This window comes from Ostrea edulis, chromosome 9 (assembly GCF_947568905.1).
Source record: "Ostrea edulis chromosome 9, xbOstEdul1.1, whole genome shotgun sequence".
Lineage (NCBI taxonomy): Eukaryota > Metazoa > Mollusca > Bivalvia > Ostreida > Ostreidae > Ostrea > Ostrea edulis.
Window position 1 is genome coordinate 50,333,358 of NC_079172.1, and position 24,518 is coordinate 50,357,875.

At 44.1% G+C, this 24,518-nt stretch overlaps 1 long non-coding RNA gene across 1 annotated transcript; it reads right to left on the minus strand.

The window, feature by feature from the left end:
* Positions 1-899: 899 nt before the first annotated feature.
* LOC130050212 (uncharacterized) lies at positions 900-6,732 on the minus strand. Its single transcript, XR_008798631.1, has 3 exons — positions 6,627-6,732; positions 2,967-5,039; positions 900-1,420 (listed from the first exon to the last, which is right to left on the minus strand). It is a non-coding gene; the product is annotated as an uncharacterized LOC130050212 (long non-coding RNA).
* Between the last annotated feature and the right edge of the window lie 17,786 nt (positions 6,733-24,518).

Here is a 24,518-nt window from a genome sequence, read left to right on the forward strand (position 1 = left end):
AACCATCAAAACCAAACGCGTGACCGAACCCGTAGGGGAACATTTCAACAAAGAAGGTCACATTTGGCAAGACATGCAAGTGCTTGTTATTGATCATAACCCATTATGGACCGATGCAGAGAGAAAGAGCACGGAAAAATCCTGGATGCACCGTTTGAAATCATTCCGTCCAGGTGGAATGAATAATTTGAATGATTTCACGCGCATGAATCCAGGATAAATCCTTAGTTAAAATCAGTTTCCATAGCCTAATCGCCAAAATTCACCCGATAAGATATCTTATTTTGTTTGATTAATATAAATACAATTCGTTTCCCCGGTTTCAAGGCTCTGACCTTGAGTTCCTTTATTTAACCTTGAGTTCCCTGTTTAGCCATAGCGAGGATTCCCAGGATTGCGATTGTTGTTTGACCTTCAATACTTCCTAATTATGTTAGAACATCGTAAGAAATCATTACAATTATGAAATTTTATAGCTCTTTCTCTCTCTCTCTCTCTCCCTCTCATTTTTAAAATTTTAAAATAAAAAAAAGGGGGGATGATAATAAAGGAAAAAATGTATTGACCTTGAAGACTAGTATTTTATTAATATATCATCTTAAGACCTCTAAACTATGGTAAAACATTATTCTAAATCAACATAAATTCGGATTCGCATAGCTCTTTATGTTGGGATATCAGAATTTCTAGAATGCGACTTCAATTTGTCTGACCTTGAAAAATATATTACCTTGAAAAATAAAAATATTATTGAATCTTTTTCCTTAGACTTCTCTCCCATTCACTTATTCGATTGTTGATTTTAATGCTAGATCAGTGTCCTTTGATTGACTTTGTTTGTTGTTTAATCGTGTTCTTCTGGCAATCATTATTTTTCGCTGTTCACCATATCCGAATCATCAATGGTACGGACTACCTAATATTGTTTTGAACTTAGGTGGCAGGGGACAGTTTCTTTGGTTTTGAAACATGTGGATAGGGGGTATACACCAAAGTCAGATTATGACAGACTAATGAAAAATCATATTTCCCTTTTATGTCAATACTTGTATTTCATATTAGTGTAGTTAATAAATTATGACCCTAAATTACATGTAATCTATAAATACTGGTGCTGGTGCACAAAACATGCTCTGAGCAGGTTCCCCTTTTTTGCTTTGATTTTCCCTCATTTGGGCTAATCCGCACCACCCCCACACCATCACAGTACCAAACATGGGGATTTAGACACTGTGCACAATCAAGAACCCTATCTGCCCTTCTCAAAAATCTACCTCTCATATGGGGCCATCCACCTTCCCTCACAGCTACAGACCTTTTGCTAGACCCTGCATGTTTTCACCGGAATTTCTTCAGCAACTGACCACGTGTCTTAGTTTCGTATTTGCACCCATCTATATGCTAGGAATCATGGTGACACCTACATGTTGTATATCAACATTTTTACTAAGCACTCAGCTACATTTGACATGCATCCTAAAATTATTGTATACATTTTTACACATGTAATATCACTTCAAATACAGGGCAATTCCATTTTTTGAAAAAGTTGACCGGGCCTATAGTGCGAAACTGTCCCCTGCTACCTTTAAGAATTCTGACATCTCATGTCATTGACGTCAACTCCCATTTTTGACAAATCTGACTTATTCTGAGTGAAACTACACCAATACATCATGTCGACCGCCCTAAATGTGTACGCAATAAAATTATTTAAAAACCCTACATTTCTGTGTATGATGTTGTCATTTTAGAGTGATGAGAGTGTTCGAGTAAGATCCCTGTGCCTAACAAATAATATTACAAGTATATTGTATCTATGGTAAAAGTGACCTTATATGTGGTGCTACATGCTGAACATGTAATCATGAGAACCTGTGTAGAAAATGATGGATTAGAGAGAGATAAAGGGACATAACTGCTCTTAAAATCAAGAAAATTTCCAACTTCACTGTCTACTTCTTTACATACTGTATATGTATAGACCTGAAATATGCTCTAATTAAGTAAACAACTCCCCAACAAGATTTTGAATACCTGTTCTCTTCTTACATTCTATTCTATGCCATCCTAATAGTGAAAACTAAAGATTCATGCAATTCAGTCAAATGTCAAAGGGGAGGTGGCTTGTTTACAAGTACCACCCATAAATGAGAAAATGGTGTTAACTGTGTTTTTTGTGTACAAAATGTCTCTAAAATGACTTATTTCTCTATCTGCAAGTATTTTTTCATAAATATGTATCATGGTGCTGAGAAGAAATGTGATCTACTGTACCTGAGACCTGTCAATCAGTACAATTTGTTAATTACATGTAGAACATGTAAAACTACATGTAATCTATGTAAAAAGAATACACAGTATATGAAGTACCCCAAATAACATTATTTTAACCACTAAGCTTATTTACATGTACTTACATGTCACTATGATACTTGACCAGATTCTGGTTTTCCATAGTACTAAAGCATAGCTTACCCCCCTTGACTCTGTTGTCTACCATTGTGACACTAATGTGATACATCTATTGAAATAAAGAGTTGTATTACATATCTAATACATTTATCTTGATAATATTAATGAAATTGACTGAATTCCATGGGTTTCAAAAAATGCCATTCTCTTAAAGGTGGCAGGGGACAGTTTCTTTGGTTTTGAAACATGTGGATAGGGGGTATACACCAAAGTCAGATTATGACAGACTAATGAAAAATCATATTTCCCTTTTATGTCAATACTTGTATTTCATATTAGTGTAGTTAATAAATTATGACCCTAAATTACATGTAATCTATAAATACTGGTGCTGGTGCACAAAACATGCTCTGAGCAGGTTCCCCTTTTTTGCTTTGATTTTCCCTCATTTGGGCTAATCCGCACCACCCCCACACCATCACAGTACCAAACATGGGGATTTAGACACTGTGCACAATCAAGAACCCTATCTGCCCTTCTCAAAAATCTACCTCTCATATGGGGCCATCCACCTTCCCTCACAGCTACAGACCTTTTGCTAGACCCTGCATGTTTTCACCGGAATTTCTTCAGCAACTGACCACGTGTCTTAGTTTCGTATTTGCACCCATCTATATGCTAGGAATCATGGTGACACCTACATGTTGTATATCAACATTTTTACTAAGCACTCAGCTACATTTGACATGCATCCTAAAATTATTGTATACATTTTTACACATGTAATATCACTTCAAATACAGGGCAATTCCATTTTTTGAAAAAGTTGACCGGGCCTATAGTGCGAAACTGTCCCCTGCTACCTTAATCACTCCATATCATTATCTTCCCACCATTTTATTCCATAATCACATTGTTTTGTAAGATTTCCCTCTAAATTTTTCTGATTTCTGTAATTTTTCAAGAATAATCTTATTTTCATCCCGACCCGACCATGGTACAAACTCTCTAAACCATAGTCAGTAAACACGCTTTACAACGTAACCACCACCATTTTTATCACTCAGTACAATAGTGTATCACTCTTCTCACCAATGTAGTTTATCGATACTTGTCGTTTTTGTGTGTTATTTGTTTATGTAATTTATGTCTCTTGATAAAGACGCGGGTTGCGTCGAAAATTTGAGTTTTAAATAACCAACAGTGTCGTGGCCTTTTCAGTGCTTTTATATATATATATATATATATATATATATATATGTATGTATAACTTCTTTTCTTAAGCTTGTATATCCGACAGGGCCCAGAATTGGATTTGTAAATAAAAAATAAAAAAAACCACGAAACCCTGTATATACCAGAGGTCGAATGAGGTGCCTGGGAGGAGTAAGCATCCCCTGTCGACCGGTCACACCCACCGTGAGCCCTATACCTTGATCAGGTAAACGAAGTTATACGTAGTCAAAATCAGTGTGCCAAGAACTTAACAATCGGTATGAAACAAGTCAGACAATTTGATTCATAAAGACAATAGCTTCGACCCTGAAGTCCATACATGTACATGGGTCAAAATGTGTGCAACTTCAACTACAGTTCTATATCCCAAAAAAAAAAAAATTAAATCGGACATAAAACAACAATCAACAAGATGTGTTTGTGAGACACTGATGTCCCCGTATAGCCAAACTTCAAGGTCAAAATCAGGAGGTTAAACACAAGGTTTGATATGAAAGGGTCTTTTTACACGGAATACATGATATAATGTGAAATATGGAAGCCCGATCACCACCCTTCCAAAATTATGGCTACGGTTAAAGTTTTTGCGGACAAACAATCAGACGAACAGATAAAAAAGAACATGCCCCGAATATCAGACTACGGTGACTTAAAAATACTGTCCATACCTTTTGGTATTCCAGTTTCAAGTCTACAACATCTTCACTGTAGTGAATACTGACATACTCGTCAATGTTCTCCTCCCACTGTTAACAAACAAAATAGCAAAAACAGTATTAGAAATGGTAAAGATCCGTTAAAAGAATATAAAAAGGCATGATTCCGATCCGCAAAACAAGTTCAACTATCGATAATGGATTTGTATTAATCAACATAACGCCCTATCCATTTAATCAAATAGAGACAATTCAAAAAAAGGTTGGAAAATCAAATATTTATTATCCTTTATGCTGTTCACATGATCTTGATGGGATGCTAAAGGCGATGATGACCGGACGAGATTTATAAAAATCCACTGTTTATGTGTGTCGCTTGAACTATCGAAATTCATTTTATTGGCAATAAAATTGTTAGTCCATCTCAAATATACATCTTATTAGAAAAATGGAAATGTTTCTTGTGTCTAGATTTTAGTGCAGATACTGGAACCATTACAAATTTACGTGATAAGTCATGGGATCATTCTTACTAAAAATAAAATCATTCTTACTAAAAATAAAATCATTCTTACTAAAAAAAAAAAAAAACAAGACTGTGAATGATTTACTACATGCCTCTTTGAGGTTGACTTGGAAACCTCTGAAGATGTGACTACCGGTCTCGACATCAGACATGTCATCCCCATTTGTGCATTGACCATCTTTACTTTGGAATGAGTCACAAGGCCACTGGTAAAAGAAAATTTCGCACACAATGCATATCAGACTTGAATTTTCTTCTGTTTCTATCCGATCAATTCCGAAAATCATATGTATCAATCAGACAAGGCTTATTTAATCAATATTTGGATTTATGCTCTCCATTTTTATAAGAATATAAAATACTATTCGAAGAAACCGGTTTTCTCAGGTCCCGCAATTTTGTTATTTTTCTTGGCAATTAACAATCGAATATATATTGTTGGTTGAAAATTATTATTTATTAATGACGATTGAAGAAGATGACAACTTATTTACAACCCCTATAATAGGGAGATCCCCGAGTATCAAAAGTACAACTCAGACAACCTAAACAAGAATAACATTGGGATCTCCCTAATTTTTATAAATCTTGATAAATACAAACATAATAAAATAGAAAAATAAGGTGGCACCTTAAAATTTTGCCTTGGATATGTATGAAACTATTTGAACCGTTACACTGTACACCCATGCCTATTTTAATCAATAAGCGCTAGTACGACTGTATCGAACTAGACTGCATATTCTACACGTCTGAAGTTCTATCTTACTATTTTTGGGTTAAATATCTTTATAGAACCAAATTATGATTTAATGAATTTTAAGTAATATTATTTCCTTTTTCGGGCGAGTAATATTTGAATTCGGGCAAGTCAAAATTTCGGTAGATTATTAGTTTATTGAAATATCAAAATAATTCTTATGTAGAATTCGTAATGTGTTTCAACACTGCAACATAATCATAACATTTGTACTCGACAAGCATTTGGTTGTGACGTTTTCGTGAAAATCTGGAGGAAAACATATATTGGGTAAAATTGGCTTTGGGTGTGATATAGGAGGATCTAAAATCAAGTGTGTTAAATGACATTGTCTCAAAACAAAAGCTGAAGATCTGCTTTTCAAAAGCAACGTTTCACTACGTAAAGTTATATATGAATATGATTTTAATATGTTGATATCCAATATTTACGGATAAAATAGCAAAAATTCACAATCTCACAAAATACCCGTTACACGGGTATATAAAGCATATTTCAGCATAAATGAGTATGAGCGTACCTTTTGTAAACATATTTGAATGTCATAATGTGATAAAGAAAATGTCAGATGCAAGCAAGTTTTAATGCATTCTTTATCTTGAAATTATCCTTTGTTGATCAATAAATTTATACTAAATAATACTTTTTTTTCTTCTAATTTCAGGGGAGTGCATATCCAGTATAGCAATTAATGCAATTGTGATGTTGATAACAAATTTGAATCTACAATAGCTAAAGATATATATAATTTTGCATATTCATTTCACAAATCCTTTCGTTCTCAATCCTTTTTTCCCAAAAACTTTCTTTTCGTAGATATACCAATATACAAACTTTGGACTTGTATTGTAGCCTTGCTTGGGGTCATTTTTAAAAATAAACCTGACTGATACGTCTGCCGAACGGTAAACGTATGTACAGGGACTCGGAAAAATTAAATCATTCTTTCGCCCCTGATTTTCAAACGATTGTCGTGGGCATCATAAGCTCTGCTTGCAGTCAGTTATCAATAAAATTTGGACTGTACACATACCTGACTTTTAGGACATCTGAGTTTATCGGAAGACTGGCTACTAATAACACAATCCTCTTCATTACTATGCTCCTTGACTTCATCATTGACATATTTTGCAGCCTGCAGAAGAAAAAAAAAACCCCACAGATTACAAAAGTATTATGTTGATTATATCCGAAATATACGATGTAGTTTTACTACTTCAAGTCTGAATATTTACCATTTTCATTTATCTCAATCACGTTTGTACGTCTATCATAAAAACATTAATCTAGCAACGAGAGTCATTATGATGTCATAATGAATGACGTCACAAGGTATGCGTGAAAATCTAGATCATTCCGATTCTTTTGATGAATATTCATTGTCATTGTCATATGCTTAATTAGGGTGAAATATGTAGCCAGATATATAGCAGAATTTTCCAATAGTAAAGGTTTTCCCTCCCGTTTTAGGAAAATGCTTAAAAATACGGGAAGCCAATCAGCCACTTACGTAAATTAAATAAATATTTGCAAACAATGTGTTTATTTCGATTAAGAAAATTACATTTTTAAACTCTGTTTTACTTTTTCCATCCACTTTTAGCGAAAATGAAGGGCATTTGATATTTATAAATATTAGTCCATCTGTCCGTCTTGTTGTCTGTCTGCAGTGCTTAGATTGGGAATCTATGTCCTTGAATCTTGCACTGAAATTCTATATGATAAATCATGTCATTAATCTTTATCACTCAAATAAGACCCTATTGATAATAGCCATTGTAAAATATCATTATAATGAAGAAAATCCAGATTGAATCTTTGGTTCTCTTTAGGCTTTTGCAATGGAATTTAATACGATATCTGTGTATAATAACTAATATCTATTCCGCAACAGTCTTCCTGGTTAATATCTCATAGCCTGTCAACAATCGACGTAAGTTAATCACTGGTGTGAACACACAAACTAAACACAAGTGTATTATTAAAATGCAATTAAAAAGGAGTAAAATGTAAATATAAGAAATATTTTTTTTCAGTTTTTGAAAGTAGTATGAGATGATACCGCTGAAACCTCTCCACACCGGCATATATTTCATGGAAGGCTAATGCGGTCTATGTAGCACTCGACCGACACAAACTAGTTTATTTTCGACTGGTCATGTCAAAATACCAGATGTTTAACTATAAAACCGAAGAAATTTCTAAGATAACATAAATAACATTCACGTTCACAGTAACTCTTTAATCTACAATTCTTATCACGTACTGTGTTTCGCTTTTGTGTTCAATAAATTTCGATGGTCTACCCAGAGTTGTAATACGCCATCTGGTGGCATATTGAAAGTAATTTTCTTTACGACAGCTGCTGTGCGGTAGATAGCTCTTGAGATTTTGAGCACAACTATTGAGGATGCTATAACACTGATCCCATTTTTGCAAACATATTACACATCTATTACTGAAACTTATCCAGCTGGGGAAAAAATTGTGTCAATTTAAATTTGGAAAGGGTTTGGCAGTGACTTTATCTTATGGCGGAAGGATTGATTGATCAAAATGGTGACTATTAAACCAACTCTTTATCACTATTAATGCTGCATTACTTACCGTCTAAGTATGTAAACCATAAAATAAATTATCACTAAATTATCCGTTCAATTGATGACTTCCAGGGCGCAATATTTTATCCCCCGAAATTGAAGAGTTCCTATAGTTGTTTTTTTTTTTTAAATTAGCGATATACAAGTACATGTACATGTAGGTATGTGGAGATGCAATGTATTAGTAACGTGAAAAAACAGACTATAGGAACTCTTCAATTTGATGAGATAAAATATTGTGTCATGGAAGTTATCATTTGAACGGAAAATTTAGTTGCTGTTTTCATTTTAGGACTTTCATATAAAATTAATAGTGATAGAGAGTTAGTTTAACAGTCAAATCTCTTATCTGGAGCAAATAGTAGTGTCACCTAAGTGTACATGTTAATTGATAGAACCGGCCGAAGCTGAAAGTAAATTTCCAGACATGAATTATGAAGGACTGCTCCGAGATTCGTAAGTTCAAATATGACAAAGATTACATTGCACCATTAACATCAATCATGAAAGAGCAAGTTTCAGGGTACCTGAAAAGTGCTAAACGAAATCTACCGAAACGAAACGAAATCTACCGAAACGAAACGAAATCTACCGAAACGAAACGATACCTATGGAAACGAAATCTGCCGAAACGAAATAAAAAGAATCTAACGAAACAGAAGGAATCGAAACTTTATAACCGAACTCGTTCATTGTAATAAAAACGGTATGAACAAGCATTTCGTGGTCCCTTTTAAAATTATCATATCTATTTATTATGTGATCTTTCGGGGTTGCCTGATACATTTTAAGCGGTCCATCAGTTACATATAGCATCAAACATTGTCTGAGAGAGTTTAAATTCTGGGAAACGTGTACCATCTCATGTTTATATTTAACTGCTTAGGTGCGAGTACTTTCAATTATGGAAAAATTATATGGTACCATATTATCGGGGCGGATCCAACAATTGAGGTTAGAAGGTGCAACTTCATAAGGCAGGGGGTCGGGGCGCCTTAAGGCCCCCAGTGGGCCCGGGCACAGGCAATTATATCGCTTGGATTCGTATTTACTATTAAAGATTTACCTTAAATTTGAAAATGTTAAGGGGGCCGCCGGGTGCACCCACTTAAATCCGCCACTGATTTTTTATTACAATTCGGTTAGAAATTATTATTGATATACAGTAAGTCTGGAGACAACTCTAAATATTTTGCATTTGGAGTGAATGATGTACAATAAACTGGAAAATTCCAGTATGTAAAGTTTGTCGTAAGTTCTTCTGTAAAACGCGCCCCAGATTTAAAGGGGCATGGACAGGATATGAAAATAAATTTTGAATATCAGTTTTTTAGTACAGCACTCACTAGGCCGCTCGTGCCATGCTTTTGTTTACCTATTATAAATTGCTTATTGAATTGCATGTTTAAAATAAAATGAGATGTGCTAAACACTAGAAACTATTTGATTATGTTCAGAATTAATTTGTAAATTGAAAATCTGTTTTAATTAAACTATATTGTACATGTAGTATATTTTAGCCTATGGTCCGTCTGAGGGGAAAAAAAAACCATGTCACGAGCCTTGTTTACATACCTGTAAGCTCTGTATCTCCCATGTACCTCGACAACTGACATTCAAATTTTTGCTGACCTTTAGAAATACTTTAGTTAAGCATTTAAAACATTGAAAAAGGAAAAAAAAAATTTAAACATTTCAACTTAAATCGTGTAAAGAACTACAGCATATTATTTGGGATATGATAAACATACTACGTCATTATTTGACATCTCTTTTTCTACTGGCGGCAAAATTTAGATCAAATCAAATAGCCGAGTAGAGGACTGTGTTAGTAGTAGCCAGCTGTCTTCCGATAAACTCGTATGTCCTAAGAGTCGGATATGTATACAAGTCCAAATTTTATGCAAACCGACTACCAATCTAATTAAAATCAGAATTCTTAGATCCGCGCTGTATACGCAGAGTATACAGCGCGGATCTATGTAGTGTGAATTCAGAGTATACAGCGCGGATCTATGTAGTGTGAATTCAGTTAGATTGAATTGACTACAAGCAGAGTTTATAAAGTCTTCGATGATCGCTTGAAAACCAAGAGCGTTGTATTGTAGCCTTTCAGTCCCTAATGACCTTAACACCCCCCCCTTCCCCCGGAAAACTGGCTATATCAATATTCCCCTTTGAAACCTAGGGATATGCATAGTATGATAACTCCCACGAAAATATGGCTATATATATTGAGATATCTCCTATCATAGTCCAATTTTTCTTACGGAAAAATTGCTTCTTCTTTTTTTTGTAGACCCCCCCCCCCCCTCTATGGAGCGCCAAATTAACATAAACTCAAATAATTGAAGACATCTTCAATTATTTGAAGATATCATCAATTCTATTATTGCTCTCTTTAATTGAATTAATGCGCGCATTAAATCAATTATTGCTCTCATCAAATGAATTAATGCGCGCTTCAATTCAATTATTGCTCTCATCAATTGAATTAATGCGCGCATCAATTGAATTAATGAGAGCAATAATTGATTTAATGCGCGCATTAATTCAATTATTGCTCTCTTCAATTCAATTGATGCGCACATTAATTCAATTAATGAGAGCAATAATAGATTTGATGCGCGCATTAATTCAGTTATTGCTCTCTTCAATTCATTTGATGAGAGCATCAATTTAGTAGAAATAGTGCTCGCAATAATTAATTTAGAGCTCGGTATAAATAATTTGATGATCTCTTTAATTCAATTGAAGATATCTTTAATTCATTTACAGTGCTTTTGTATGAGGAATTAATGCGCGCATCAATTCTTTTAAAGAGAGCAACAGTTCAATTAAAGATATCATTAATTCAATTGTGGATATGTTGAATTGAAGATATCTTTAATTATATAGTTGCTTTTTCTAAAAGAATTATTGCTCTCTTCAAATGAATTAAAGATATCATTAATTCAATTGAAGGAAGCAATAATTGAATTAATGCGCGCATTAAATCAATTATTGCTCTCATCAAATGAATTAATGCGCGCATCAATTCAATTATTGCTCTCATCAATTGATTTAATGCGCGCATTATATCAATTATTGCTCTCTTCAATTGAATTGTAGCGCGCATCAATTCAATTGTTGATATCATTAATTCATTTGAAGAGATCATTAATTCAATTAAAGCGAGCATCAATTCAACTGAAGAATTAATGCTATCATCAATTCAATTAATGCGCGCAATAATTCAGAATTGAAGATATCATTAATTATTTGAAGATGTCTTTAATTCAATTGTTGCGATCATCAAATGAATTGATGATATCTTTAAATAATTGAAGATATCTTCAATTATTTGAGTTTATGTTAATTTGGCGCTCCATACCCCTCTTAATTCCATTCCGATAAAGTTTATAGAGGTCTATTTTGATGATTTTTAACTGAGCTATATTTATTATTTGAGAAGACATTGTTTAGATTAAAGGGGGAGCTCACTACCACCAGCAGAAAAAAGAAAAAGGGGGTTGGGTTGGGTTAGTTCATACATAGGGAAAAAGAGGTACATGGGAGATACAGAGCTTACAAGTATGTGAACAAGGCTCGTAACATGGTTTTTTCCCCTCATACGGGCCATAAGATAAAATATACTAGTTAGATTAAAGCAGATTTTTCAATTTACAAGTTAATTCTGAACATAATTAAAGTTTCTATAGTGTTTAGCACATCTCATTTTGTTTTGATATATAAACAAATGCATGGTACGAGCGGTCTTGTTTTCACAAAGTGAGTACTGTACTCAGAAACAGATATTCAAAATTTAATTTCATATTTCTAGCTCAATCCTGTCCATGCCCCTTTAAATCTGAATATACTTACCATTTCCTTTTATCACAAACACACTCACGGACCACGGACCATAAAACACTATATAGATGTCTAGCAACGAAGGTTATTATGATGTCATAATAAATGACGTCATAATATTAAAGTATTTTGATGAACATTGACATTCTCTCACCAGAGGGCGCATTATGCACGCTTCAGGAGCGAGGAGCGCACGGAACTTTGGGTAGAGAATGATACAGTACGGAACTCTGCGTAGAGAATGGAAAATTGTATGTTGTCATAAACGTTTCTTCAATAAATGAATAAAACGAGTTTTAAATGTATGGAAATTTGTTAGTTTAATAAACATATATGCAGTATTACATGTATACTATAAATAATTCATGTAGTAAACGAGTTCACATCCTTACATTCCTAAGGTTCTCTCACAGGCGCCTGGGTCTTCTCTGTCCATTTCCTGATTAGTAGATGAAAATTCTAGGTTAGTGTCAAACCTCATGTTACAATACATTTAATTAGAAAGACTGTTGACAATACGTGCCACGTACGTGGGCTATTAGCTGCAATAATGTAGCCCTATCCGATTTTATTTTTTTTTAATACTTTTCTGACGTTTTCGGGATAGGCCTCTCCCCCAAAACAATGTGAATATCGGAGAGGGCTACATCCCCCCCACCCCACCCCACCCCACCCCACCCCAAAAGTACACATAGGCCTAATGATGTAAACACATGAGAATGAAAAATAAAACACTTCATTTACCTTTCAAGTAGATAACAAAATAATCCTCTCAACGTCCAGATCCCCATTGTCTCAAGTCTATTCTTAAATTTGACACATGCTCTACAAGATAAATTTCACTTTATAAAACTCGCCTATGTCACCCACGACTTATTAATATATTCATGTCGTGTGAATTAAATATACAAGAAATTCAACTCAGAAATGACATCTAATGCTGCACATTATATCATGTCGCAATGCTCAAACATTGTTTAGTCGTACAGTGCCAGGGCCCAGCTAAAAGTCGACCAAAAAATAATAGGCACTTTTCCTAATTCATTTCTGAATATCTTGGGAAGTATACGAAAGTTTGGGAAGAAATTTGGTAGTAATGTAGATTGATTATGTATGATTATTGTAGAACACAGAGTAGAATTTTATACCATTTGGTTTATTGTTTTTACATCGGTTAACTTGTGTACCCTGTATTTAGAGTTAGATATCTTTACTCTTTAATAGTAAATTCGAACCCGAGCTTTATAATTGCCAGTATATGGAGGGACTGTTTGAAGGATTTTTTAAAATTACGTTTAAACCCGAATGCGTTTCGTGTGTAGCTGCGTTAGTGTGACTGTGTGACAAAACTTCAATGGGGAGCTTACAGGCCTGCGTGTTGTTAACAGTTACGTAAGACGACTGCGTAGTTAAATTCTGTGTAGTTGCGCATAGTGTAACTACGTGTTGTTTACAGGTAAGGTACGAGAAACCGTGGAGTGTTGTGTGTAGTACTTACCGTTAGTGTGTTTACAGTGACGTAAATCCACGGAGCGTTGTATGTAGTACCGTTAAACTAGCGTGTTGTCACGTTACAGTTACGAGAAACCATGAAGTGTTGTGTGTAGTAACGTAACTAGCGTGTTGGTTACAGTGATATGAATACATATTTCACACCTCGAACAAAAGATTTTTGCGTGTACCAAATAACTTGGTACACCTCAGGTCCAAGCTTCATGGTTGGGTAACCGCGTCTTTGTATTTCTAATTATCAGACCAATAATTAACAATGGTTGGTAACAATTAAAACAATTAATCAAGAAAGGGCGTCGTGCTTTCTGAGTACGGTGTGTCAGTTACATGTACCACCGGTATGGAGCATTGTTCAACATTAAAACAAAAAACATAAAAATTTGGGAGGCTTGGGCGACCAAAGGAAACAAGAGAACAGACATGCTCTAATTAGGATATTCTCTCTCTCTCTCTCTCTCTCTCTCTCTCTCACACACACACACACACATTCTCGCTCGCTCGCACTCTCTCTCTCTCTCGCTCTCTCACTCTCTTTCGCACTCCCTCGCTCTCTCGCTCTCTCGCACTCCCTCTCCCTCTCTCGCACTCCCTCTCGCACTCTCTCTCTCTCGCGCGCGATCTCCCTCTCGCTCAGTCTTTCAGTCTCTCTCGCACTCTCCCCCTCGCTCGCTCTCTCGCACTCTCTCTCGCTCTCTCGCACGCACTCTATCTCTCTCTCTCGCGCTCTCTCTCTCTCGTACTCTTTCTCGCACTCTCTCTCTCTCTCGCACTCTTTCTCGCTCGCTCTCTCTCTCGCACTCGCTCTCTCTATCACTCACTATCTCTATCTCTCTCGCACTCTCTCTCTCGCACTCTCCCTCTCGCGCTCTCCCTCTCCCTCTCGCACTCTTTCTCTCGCACTCGCGCTCTTCCTCTCTCGCTCAGTCTCTCAGTCTCTCTAGCACTCTCCCTCTCGCACTCTCCCTCTCCCTCTCGCTCGCACTCTCTCTCGCACTCACACTCTCTCGCACGCACTCTATATTCCTCCCTCTCTCTCTCTCGCGCTCTCTCTCTCGCACTCTCTCACTCTCTCTCGCACACTCTCTCTCTCTCTCGCTCACTCTCTCCCTCTCTCTCTCCCTCTCTCGCACTCCCTCTCCCTCTCTCTCTCTCGCTCACTCTCTCCCTCTCTCTCTCCCTCTCTCGCACTCCCTCTCCCTCTCTCTCTCTCTCGCTCGCTCTCTCTCTCTTTCTCACTCGTGCTCTCCCTCTCGCTCTCTTTCTCTCGCTCAGTCTCTCTCGCACTCTCCCTCTCACACTCTCCCTCTTCCCCTTGCGCTCTCCCTCGCCTTATCGCTATCTCTCTCTCCCTCTCCCTCGCCCTCTCTCTTGCACTCGCACTCTCTCTCTCTCGCGCGCGCTCTCTTTTTCTTTCTCTATCTCTCTCGCACTCTCTCTCTCTCTCTCTCGCACTCGCGCTCTCCCTCTCACTCAGTCTTTCAGTCTCTCTCGCACTCTCCCTCTCGCTCTTTCGCTCTCTCTCTCGCACTCGCACTCTCTCTCGCACTCTATCGCGCTTTCTCTCTCGCTCTCTTTCTCTCGCTCAGTCTCTCTCGCACTCTCCCTCTCAGTTACATGTACCACCGATATGGAGCATTGTTCAACATTAAGACAAAAAACATAAAAATTTGGGAGGCTTGGGCGACCAACGGAAACAAGAGAACAGACATGCTCTAATTAGGATATATTCTCTCTCTCTCTCTCTCTCTCTCTCTCACACACACACACACACACACACACACACACACACACACACACACACACACACACACACACATTCTCGCTCGCTCGCACTCCCTCTCTATCTCGCTCTCTTTTGCACTCCCTCTCGATCGCTCTCCCTCTCTCGCACTCTCTCCCTCTCTCTCACTCTCTCGCACTCTCTCTCTCTCGCACGCACTATCTCTCTCTCTCTCTCTCTCTCTCTATATATATATATATATCGCACTCTCTCTCTCGCACTCTCTCTCTCTCTCGCACTCGCACACTCTCTCTCGCTCCCTCTCCGGCACTCCCTCTCCCTCTCTCTCCCGAACTCGCTCTCTCTCTCGCATTCTCCCTCTACCTCTCCCCCTTGCACTCTCCCTCTCGCATTCTCCCTCGCCTTATCGCTCTCTCTCTCTCTTTGTCTCTCTCTCTCATTCACTCTCTCTTGTTCGCTCTCTCCCTCTCCCTCTCCCCCTTGCGCTCTCATTCGCTCTCTCTCATTCGCTCTCGTTTGCTCTCTCTCTCTCTCTCTCTCTCTCTCTCTCTTTTACGCGTGCGCACGCTCTCTCTTTCTCTCTCTCTCGCACTTGCGCTCTACCTCTCGCTCAGTCTTTCAGTCTCCCTCGCACTCTCTCTCTCGCACTCTCTCTCTCACTCTTTCGCTCTCTCTCTCTCTTTCGCACTCTCTCTCTCTTTCGCACTCTCTCTCTCTCGCACTCTCTCTCTCTCTCGCACTCGCTCTCTCCCACTCGCACTCGCACTATCTCTCTCTCGCACTCTCTCGCACGCACTCTCTCTCTCTCTCTCTATATATATATATCGCACTTTCTCTCTCGCTCTCTCTCTCTCTCTCTCTCTCTCTCTCTCTCTCGCACACTCTCTCTCCCTCCCTCTCTCGCACTCCCTCTTCCTCTCTCTCCCTCTCACACTCGCTCTCTCTCTCGCATTCTCCCTCTCCCTCTCCCCCTTGCGCTCTCCCTCTCGCATTCTCCCAAGCCTTATCGCTCTCTCTCTCTCTCTCTTTGTCTCTCTCTCTCATTCGCTCTCTCTCATTCGCTATCTCTTGTTCGCTCTCTCCCTCTCCCTCTCCCCCTTGCGCTCTCCCTCTCGAATTCTCCCTCGCCTTATCGCTCTCTCTCTCTCTCATTCGCTCTCGTTTGCTCTCTCTCTCTCTCTCTTACGCGTGCGAGCGCTCTCTCTTTCTCTCTCTCTCGCACTTGCGCTCTACCTCTCGCTCAGTCTTTCAGTCTCCCTCGCACTCTCTCTCTTTCGCACTCTCTCTCTCTCGCACTCTCTCTCTCTCTCTCGCACTCTCTCTCTCTCTCTCTCGCACTCGCACACTCTCTCTCGCTCCCTCTCTCGCATTCTCCCTCTCCCTCTCCCCCTTGCACTCTCCCTCTCGCATTCTCCCTCGCCTTATCGCTCTCTCTCTCTCTCTCTCTCTCTCTCTTTGTCTCTCTCTCTCATTCGCTCTCTCTTGTTCGCTCTCTCCCTCTCCCCCTTGCGCTCTCATTCGCTCTCTCTCATTCGCTCTCGTTTGCTCTCTCTCTCTCTCTCTCTTTTACGCGTGCGCGCGCTCTCTCTTTCTCTCTCTCTCTCGCACTCTCTCTCTCGCACTTGCGCTCTACCTCTCGCTCAGTCTTTCAGTCTCCCTCGCACTCTCTCTCTCGCACTCTCTCTCTCTCACTCTTTCGCTCTCTCTCTCTCTCTTTCGCACTCTCTCTCTTTCGCACTCTCTCTCTCTCGCACTCTCTCTCTCTCTCGCACTCGCTCTCTCCCACTCGCACTCGCTCTCTCCCACTCGCACTCTCTCTCGCACTCGCACTATCTCTCTCTCGCACTCTCTCGCACGCACTCTCTCTCTCTCTCTATATATATATATATCGCACTTTCTCTCTCGCACTCTCTCTCTCTCTCTCTCTCTCTCTCTCTCTCGCACACTCTCTCTCCCTCCCTCTCTCGCACTCCCTCTTCCTCTCTCTCCCTCTCACACTCGCTCTCTCTCTCGCATTCTCCCTCTCCCTCTCCCCCTTGCGCTCTCCCTCTCGCATTCTCCCTCGCCTTATCGCTCTCTCTCTCTCTCATTCGCTCTCTCTCATTCGCTATCTCTTGTTCGCTCTCTCCCTCTCCCTCTCTCCCTTGCGCTCTCCCTCTCGAATTCTCCCTCGCCTTATCGCTCTCTCTCTCTCTCATTCGCTCTCTCTCATTCGCTATCTCTTGTTCGCTCTCTCCCTCTCCCTCTCCCCCTTGCGCTCTCCCTCTCGAATTCTCCCTCGACTTATCGCTCTCTCTCTCTCTCATTCGCTCTCTCTCATTCGCTCTCGTTTGCTCTCTCTCTCTCTCTCTCTCTTACGCGTGCGAGCGCTCTCTCTTTCTCTCTCTCTCTCGCACTCTCTCTCTCGCACTTGCGCTCTACCTCTCGCTCAGTCTTTCAGTCTCCCTCGCACTCTCTCTCTCTCGCACTCTCTCACTCTTTCGCTCTCTCTCACTCTTTCGCTCTCTCTCTCTCTTTCGCACTCTCTCTCTCGCACTCTCTTTCTCTCTCGCACTCGTTCTCTCCCACTCGCACTCTCTCTCGCAATTTCTCTCTCTCGCATTCTCTCGCACGCACTCTCTCTCTCTCTATATATATATATATATCGCACTTTCTCTCTCGCACTCTCTCTCTCTCTCTCTCGCACACTCTCTCTCGCTCCCTCTCTCGCACTCCCTCTTCCTCTCTCTCCCTCTCACACTCGCTCTCTCTCTCTCGCATTCTCCCTCTCCCTCTCCCCCTTGCGCTCTCCCTCTCGCATTCTCCCACGCCTTATCGCTCTCTTTCTCTCTCTCTTTCTCTCATTCGCTCTCTCTCATTCGCTCTCTCTCGTTCGCTCTCTCTCTCTCTATCTCCCTCTCGCACTTGCGCTCTACCTCTCGCTCAGTCTTTCAGTCTCCCTCGCACTCTCTCTCTCGCACTCTCCCTCTCACTCTTTCGCTCTCTCTCTCTCGCACTCTCTCTCACTCTCACTCTCTCTCTCTCACTCGCTCTCTGCACTCACTCTCTTGCACTCGCTCTCTCGCTCTATCTCTCTCTCTCTCTCTCTCTCTCTCTCTCTCTCGCACTTGCGCTCTACCTCTCGCTCAGTCTTTCAGTCTCCCTCGCACTCTCTCGCTGGCACTCTCCCTCTCACTCTTTCGCTCTCTCACTCTCTCACTCTCACTCTCTCTCTCTCTCTCTCTCTCTCTCTCTCTCGCACTCGCTCTCTCGCACTCTCTCTCTCTCGCTCTCTCGCACTCTCTCTCTCTCTCTCTCTCTCTCTCTCTCTCTCTCTCGCACTCGCTCTCTCGCACTCTCTCTCTCTTTCTCTCTCTTGCACTCGCTCTCTCTCTCTCTCTCTCTCTCGCTCTCTCTCTCTCTCTCGCTCTCTCTCTCTCGCTCGCGCTCTCTCTCGTGCTCTCTCGCTCTCTCGCGCGCGCACTCTCGCTCGCTCTCTCTCGCTCTCGCCCTCTCGCCTTCTCTCTCTCTCTCGCCCTTTCGAGCTCTCGCCCTCTCACCCTCGCCCTCTCTCTCTCTCGCCCTCTCTCTCTCTCGCCCTCTCGCTCTCTCTCGCCCTCTCGCCTTCTCTCTCTCTCTCTCTCGCTCGCCCTCTCTCTCTCTCGCCCTCTCGCTGTCGCCCTCTCGCTCTCTCTCGCCCTCTCTCTCTCACCCTCTCGCTCTCTCTCGCCCTCTCTCTCTCTCTCTCTCGCCCTCTCTCTCTCTCGCCCTCTCTCTCGCTCGCCCTCTCTCGCCCTCTCGCTCTCGCCCTCTCGCTCTCTCTCTCTCTCGCCCTCTCGCTCTCTCTCTCTCTCTCGCCCTCTCGCTCTCTCTCTCTCTCTCTCGCCCTCTCGCTCGCTCTCTCTCTCTCTCTCGCCCTCTCGCTCTCTCTCTCTCTCTCGCCCTCTCGCTCTCTCTCTCTCTCTCGCCCGCTCGCTCTCTCTCTCTCTCTCTCGCCCGCTCGTTCTCTCTCTCTCTCTCGCCCGCTCGCTCTCTCTCGCTCTCTCGCTCGCCCTCTCGCTCGCCCTCTCTCGCCCTCTCGCTCGCCCTCTCTCGCCCTCTCGCTCGCCCTCTCTCTCTCTCTCTCGCCCTCTCTCTCTCTCTCGCCCTCTCTCTCTCTCTCGCCCTCTCTCTCTCGCCCTCTCTCTCTCTCTCTCTCTCTCTCTCGCCCTCTCTCTCTCTCTCTCTCTCGCCCTCTCTCTCTCTCTCTCTCTCTCTCTCTCTCGCCCTCTCTCTCTCTCGCCCTCTCGCTCGCTCTCGCGCTCTCTCTCTCGCTCTCTCTCTTTCTCGCACTCCTGCACACACTTTCGCTCGTTTGCACTCTCTCTCTCTCTCTCTCTCTCTCTCTCTCTCTCTCTCTCTCTCTCTCTCTCTCTCTCTCTCTCTCTCTCTCTCTCGCTTGCACTTTCTCTCTCCCACTCAATCGCGCGCGCACTCTCGCTCGCTCTCTCGCACTCTTGCTCGCACTCTTGCTCGCACTCTCTCGCACTCTCTCGCACACACACTCTCTCTCTTACACTCTCTCTTGCGCTCGCACTCTTGCTTGCTCGCACGTTCTCTCTCGCACTCTCGCGTGCGCACTCTCGCTCGCTCTCTCGCACACACTCTTGCTTGCTCTCACTCTTGGTCTCTCTCTCTCGCACTCTCTCTCACACTCTCTCTCAGGCGCACGCACTCTCAGGCGCGCGCACTCTCGCTCTCTCTCTCTCTCTCGCACTATCGCTCGCTTGCATTCTCGCACACTCTCACTTGCTCACACTCTTGCTCTCTCTTCTCTCTCAATCTCACTCTCGCTCGCTATCTCTCTTGCACTCTCGCACACACTCTCGCTCGCTCGCACATTCGCACACACTTTTGCTCGCTGGCACTCTCGCACTCTCTCTTTCTCCCTCTCTCACACTCGTGCGCGCACTCTCGCTCTCTCTCTCTCTTGCACGCTCTCTAGCACACACTCTCGCTCGCTCTTGTGCGTGCACTCTCTCTCTCTCTCTCTCTCTTTTGCACTCTCGCTCTCTCGAGCGCGCGCACTCTCGCTTTCTCTATTGCACTCTCGCTCGCACACACTCATTCGCTCGCTCGCTCACTCTCGCTCACACACACTCTCACTTGCTCGCACTCTTGTTCTCTCTTCTCTCTCAATCTCTCTCTCGCTCGCTCGCTCACTTTCGCTCGCTATCTCTCGCTCGCTCGCTCACTTTCGCTCGCTATCTCTCGCTCGCTCGCTCACTTTCGCTCGCTATCTCTCGCTCGCTCGCTCACTTTCGCTCGCTATCTCTCGCTCGCTCGCTCGCTCACTTTCGCTCGCTATCTCTCGCTCGCTCGCTCGCTCACTTTCGCTCGCTATCTCTCGCTCGCTCGCTATCTCTCGCTCGCTCGCTCGCTCACTTTCGCTCGCTATCTCTCGCTCGCTCGCTCGCTCGCTTTCGCTCGCTATCGCTCGCTCGCTCACTTTCGCTCGCTATCTCTCGCTCGCTCGCTCGCTCACTTTCGCTCGCTATCTCTCGCTCGCTCGCTCGCTCACTTTCGCTCGCTATCTCTCGCTCGCTCGCTCGCTCACTTTCGCTCGCTATCTCTCGCTCGCTCGCTCCCTCACTTTCGCTCGCTATCTCTCGCTCGCTCGCTCGCTCACTTTCGCTCGCTATCTCTCGCTCGCTCGCTCGCTCACTTTCGCTCGCTATCTCTCGCTCGCTCGCTCGCTCACTTTCGCTCGCTATCTCTCGCTCGCTCGCTCCCTCACTTTCGCTCGCTATCTCTCGCTCGCTCGCTCCCTCACTTTCGCTCGCTCTCGTTCTCGCTCGCTCCCTCACTTTCGCTCGCTATCTCTCGCTCGCTCGCTCCCTCACTTTCGCTCGCTCTCGTTCTCGCTCGCTCCCTCACTTTCGCTCGCTATCTCTCGCTCGCTCGCTCCCTCACTTTCGCTCGCTCTCGTTCTCGCTCGCTCCCTCACTTTCGCTCGCTCTCGTTCTCGCTCGCTCCCTCACTTTCGCTCGCTCTCGTTCTCGCTCGCTCCCTCACTTTCGCTCGCTCTCGTTCTCGCTCGCTCCCTCACTTTCGCTCGCTCTCGTTCTCGCTCGCTCCCTCACTTTCGCTCGCTCTCGTTCTCGCTCGCTCCCTCACTTTCGCTCGCTCTCGTTCTCGCTCGCTCCCTCACTTTCGCTCGCTCTCGTTCTCGCTCGCTCCCTCACTTTCGCTCGCTATCTCTCGCTCGCTCCCTCACTTTCGCTCGCTCTCGTTCTCGCTCGCTCCCTCACTTTCGCTCGCTCTCGTTCTCGCTCGCTCCCTCACTTTCGCTCGCTCTCGTTCTCGCTCGCTCCCTCACTTTCGCTCGCTCTCGTTCTCGCTCGCTCCCTCACTTTCGCTCGCTCTCGTTCTCGCTCGCTCCCTCACTTTCGCTCGCTCTCGTTCTCGCTCGCTCCCTCACTTTCGCTCGCTATCTCTCGCTCGCTCCCTCACTTTCGCTCGCTCTCGTTCTCGCTCGCTCGCTCACTTTCGCTCGCTCTCGTTCTCGCTCGCTCGCTCACTTTCGCTCGCTCTCGTTCTCGCTCGCTCGCTCACTTTCGCTCGCTCTCGTTCTCGCTCGCTCGCTCACTTTCGCTCGCTCTCGTTCTCGCTCGCTCGCTCACTTTCGCTCGCTCTCGTTCTCGCTCGCTCGCTCACTTTCGCTCGCTCTCGTTCTCGCTCGCTCGCTCACTTTCGCTCGCTCTCGTTCTCGCACTCTCTCTCACACTCTCGCTCTCGTTCTCGCACTCTCTCTCACACTCTCGCTCTCGTTCTCGCACTCTCTCTCACACTCTCGCTCTCGTTCTCGCACTCTCTCTCACACTCTCGCTCTCGTTCTCGCACTCTCTCTCACACTCTCGCTCTCGTTCTCGCACTCTCTCTCACACTCTCGCTCTCGTTCTCGCACTCTCTCTCACACTCTCGCTCTCGTTCTCGCACTCTCTCTCACACTCTCGCTCTCGTTCTCGCACTCTCTCTCACACTCTCGCTCTCGTTCTCGCACTCTCTCTCTCTCACACTCTCGCTCTCGTTCTCGCACTCTCTCTCACACTCTCGCTCTCGTTCTCGCACTCTCTCTCTCTCTCGCACTCTCGTGCACTCTCTCTCTCTCTTGCACTCTCGTGCACTCTCTCGCACTCTCTCTCTCGCATTCTCTCTTGCGCTCACTCTCTCTCGCACTCTCTCTCGCGTGCACACTCTCGCTCTCTCGCATTCTTGCACACACTCTTGCTCGCTGACACTCTCGCACTCTCTCTCTCTCTCTCTCTCTCTCTCTCCCTCTCTCCCTCTCTCCCACTCGTACGCGCACTCTCGCTCTCTCTCTCTCGCACTCTTGCACGCTCTCTAGCACACACTCTCGCTCGCTCTCGTGCGTGCACTCTCTCTCTCTTTCGCACTCTCGCTCTCTCTCGCACGCGCACTCGCACACACTCTCATTCGCTCACTCGCACACACTCTCGCTCGCACACACTCTCACTTGCTCGCACTCTTGCTCTCTCTTCTCTCTCAATCTCTTTCTCGCTCGCTCGCTCACTCTCGCTCGCTATCGTTCTCGCACTATCTCTCACACTCTCTCTCTCTCGCACTATCTCTCACACTCTCTCTCGCACTATCTCTCACACTCTCTCTCTCTCGCACTATCTCTCACACTCTCTCTCTCTCGCACTATCTCTCACACTCTCTCTCTCTCGCACTATCTCACACTCTCTCTCTCTCGCACTATCTCACACTCTCTCTCTCTCGCACTATCTCTCACACTCTCTCTCTCTCGCACTATCTCTCACACTCTCTCTCTCTCGCACTATCTCTCACACTCTCTCTCTCTCGCACTATCTCTCACACTCTCTCTCTCGCACTATCTCTCACACTCTCTCTCTCGCACTCTCCAGCACTTTCTCTCTCGCACTCTCCAGCACTTTCTCTCTCGCACTCTCCAGCACTTTCTCTCTCGCACTCTCCAGCACTTTCTCTCTCGCACTCTCCAGCACTTTCTCTCTCGCTCGCTCGCTCGCTCTCTCGCTCTCTCGCTCTCTCGCTCTCTCGCTCTCTCTCTCTCTCGCTCTCTCTCTCTCGCTCTCTCTCTCTCTCTCTCTCTCTTGCTCGCTGGCACTCTCGCACTCTCTCTCGCTCGCTCGCTCGCTCTCTCGCTCTCTCGCTCTCTCGCTCTCTCGCTCTCTCTCTCTCTCGCTCTCTCTCTCTCGCTCTCTCTCTCTCTCTCTCTCTCTTGCTCGCTGGCACTCTCGCACTCTCTCTCGCACTCTTGCTCGCTCTCTAGCACACACTCTCGCTCTCTAGCACACACTCTCGCTCTCTCTCAAGCTTGCACTCTCTCTCTCTTTCGCACTCTCGCGCGCGCGCACTCTCGCTCTCTCTATTGCACTCTCGCTCGCACACACTCTCATTCGCTCGCACTCTCGCACACACTCTCGCTCGCTCGCACATTCGCACACACTCTTGCTCGCTGACACTTTCTCTCTCTCTCTCTCTCCCTCACACTCATGCGCGCACTCTCGCTCTCTCTCTCTCTCTCTCTCTCTCGCACTCTTGCTCGCTCTCTAGCACACACTCTCGCTCTCTAGCACACACTCTCGCTATCTCTCTCTCTCTCTCTCTCTTGCACTCTTGCGCGCGCTCACTCTCGCTCTCTCTATTGCACTCTCGCTCGCACACACTCTCATTCGCGCACTCGCACACAATCTCATTCGCTCTCTCGCACACACTCTCGCTCGCACACACTCTCACTTGCTCTCTCTTCTCTCTCAATCTCTCTCTCGCTCACTCTAGCTCGCTCACTCTCGATCGCTATCTCTCGCTCTCGTTCTCGCACTATCACACTCTCTCTCTCTCTCGCACTCTCTCGCTCTCTCTCTCTCTCTCTCTCGCACTCTCGTGCACCGCTCTCTCGTGCACTCTCTCTCGCACTTCTCTCGCTCTCTCTCTCTCTCGCACTCTCTCTCTCTCTCGCATTCTCTCTTACGCTCACTCTTTCTCGCACTCTCTCTCGCGTGCACACTCTCGCTCTCTCGCATTCTTGCACACACTCTTGCTCGCTCGCACTCTTGCTTTCTCTCTTTCGCACTCTCTCTCTCTCGCACTCTCGCGCTCACACTCTCCCTTGCTCGCACTCTATCTCGCGTGCACACTCTCACTCGCTCGCACTCTCGCACACACTCTCGCTCGCTCGCACACCTTGCTCGCTCGC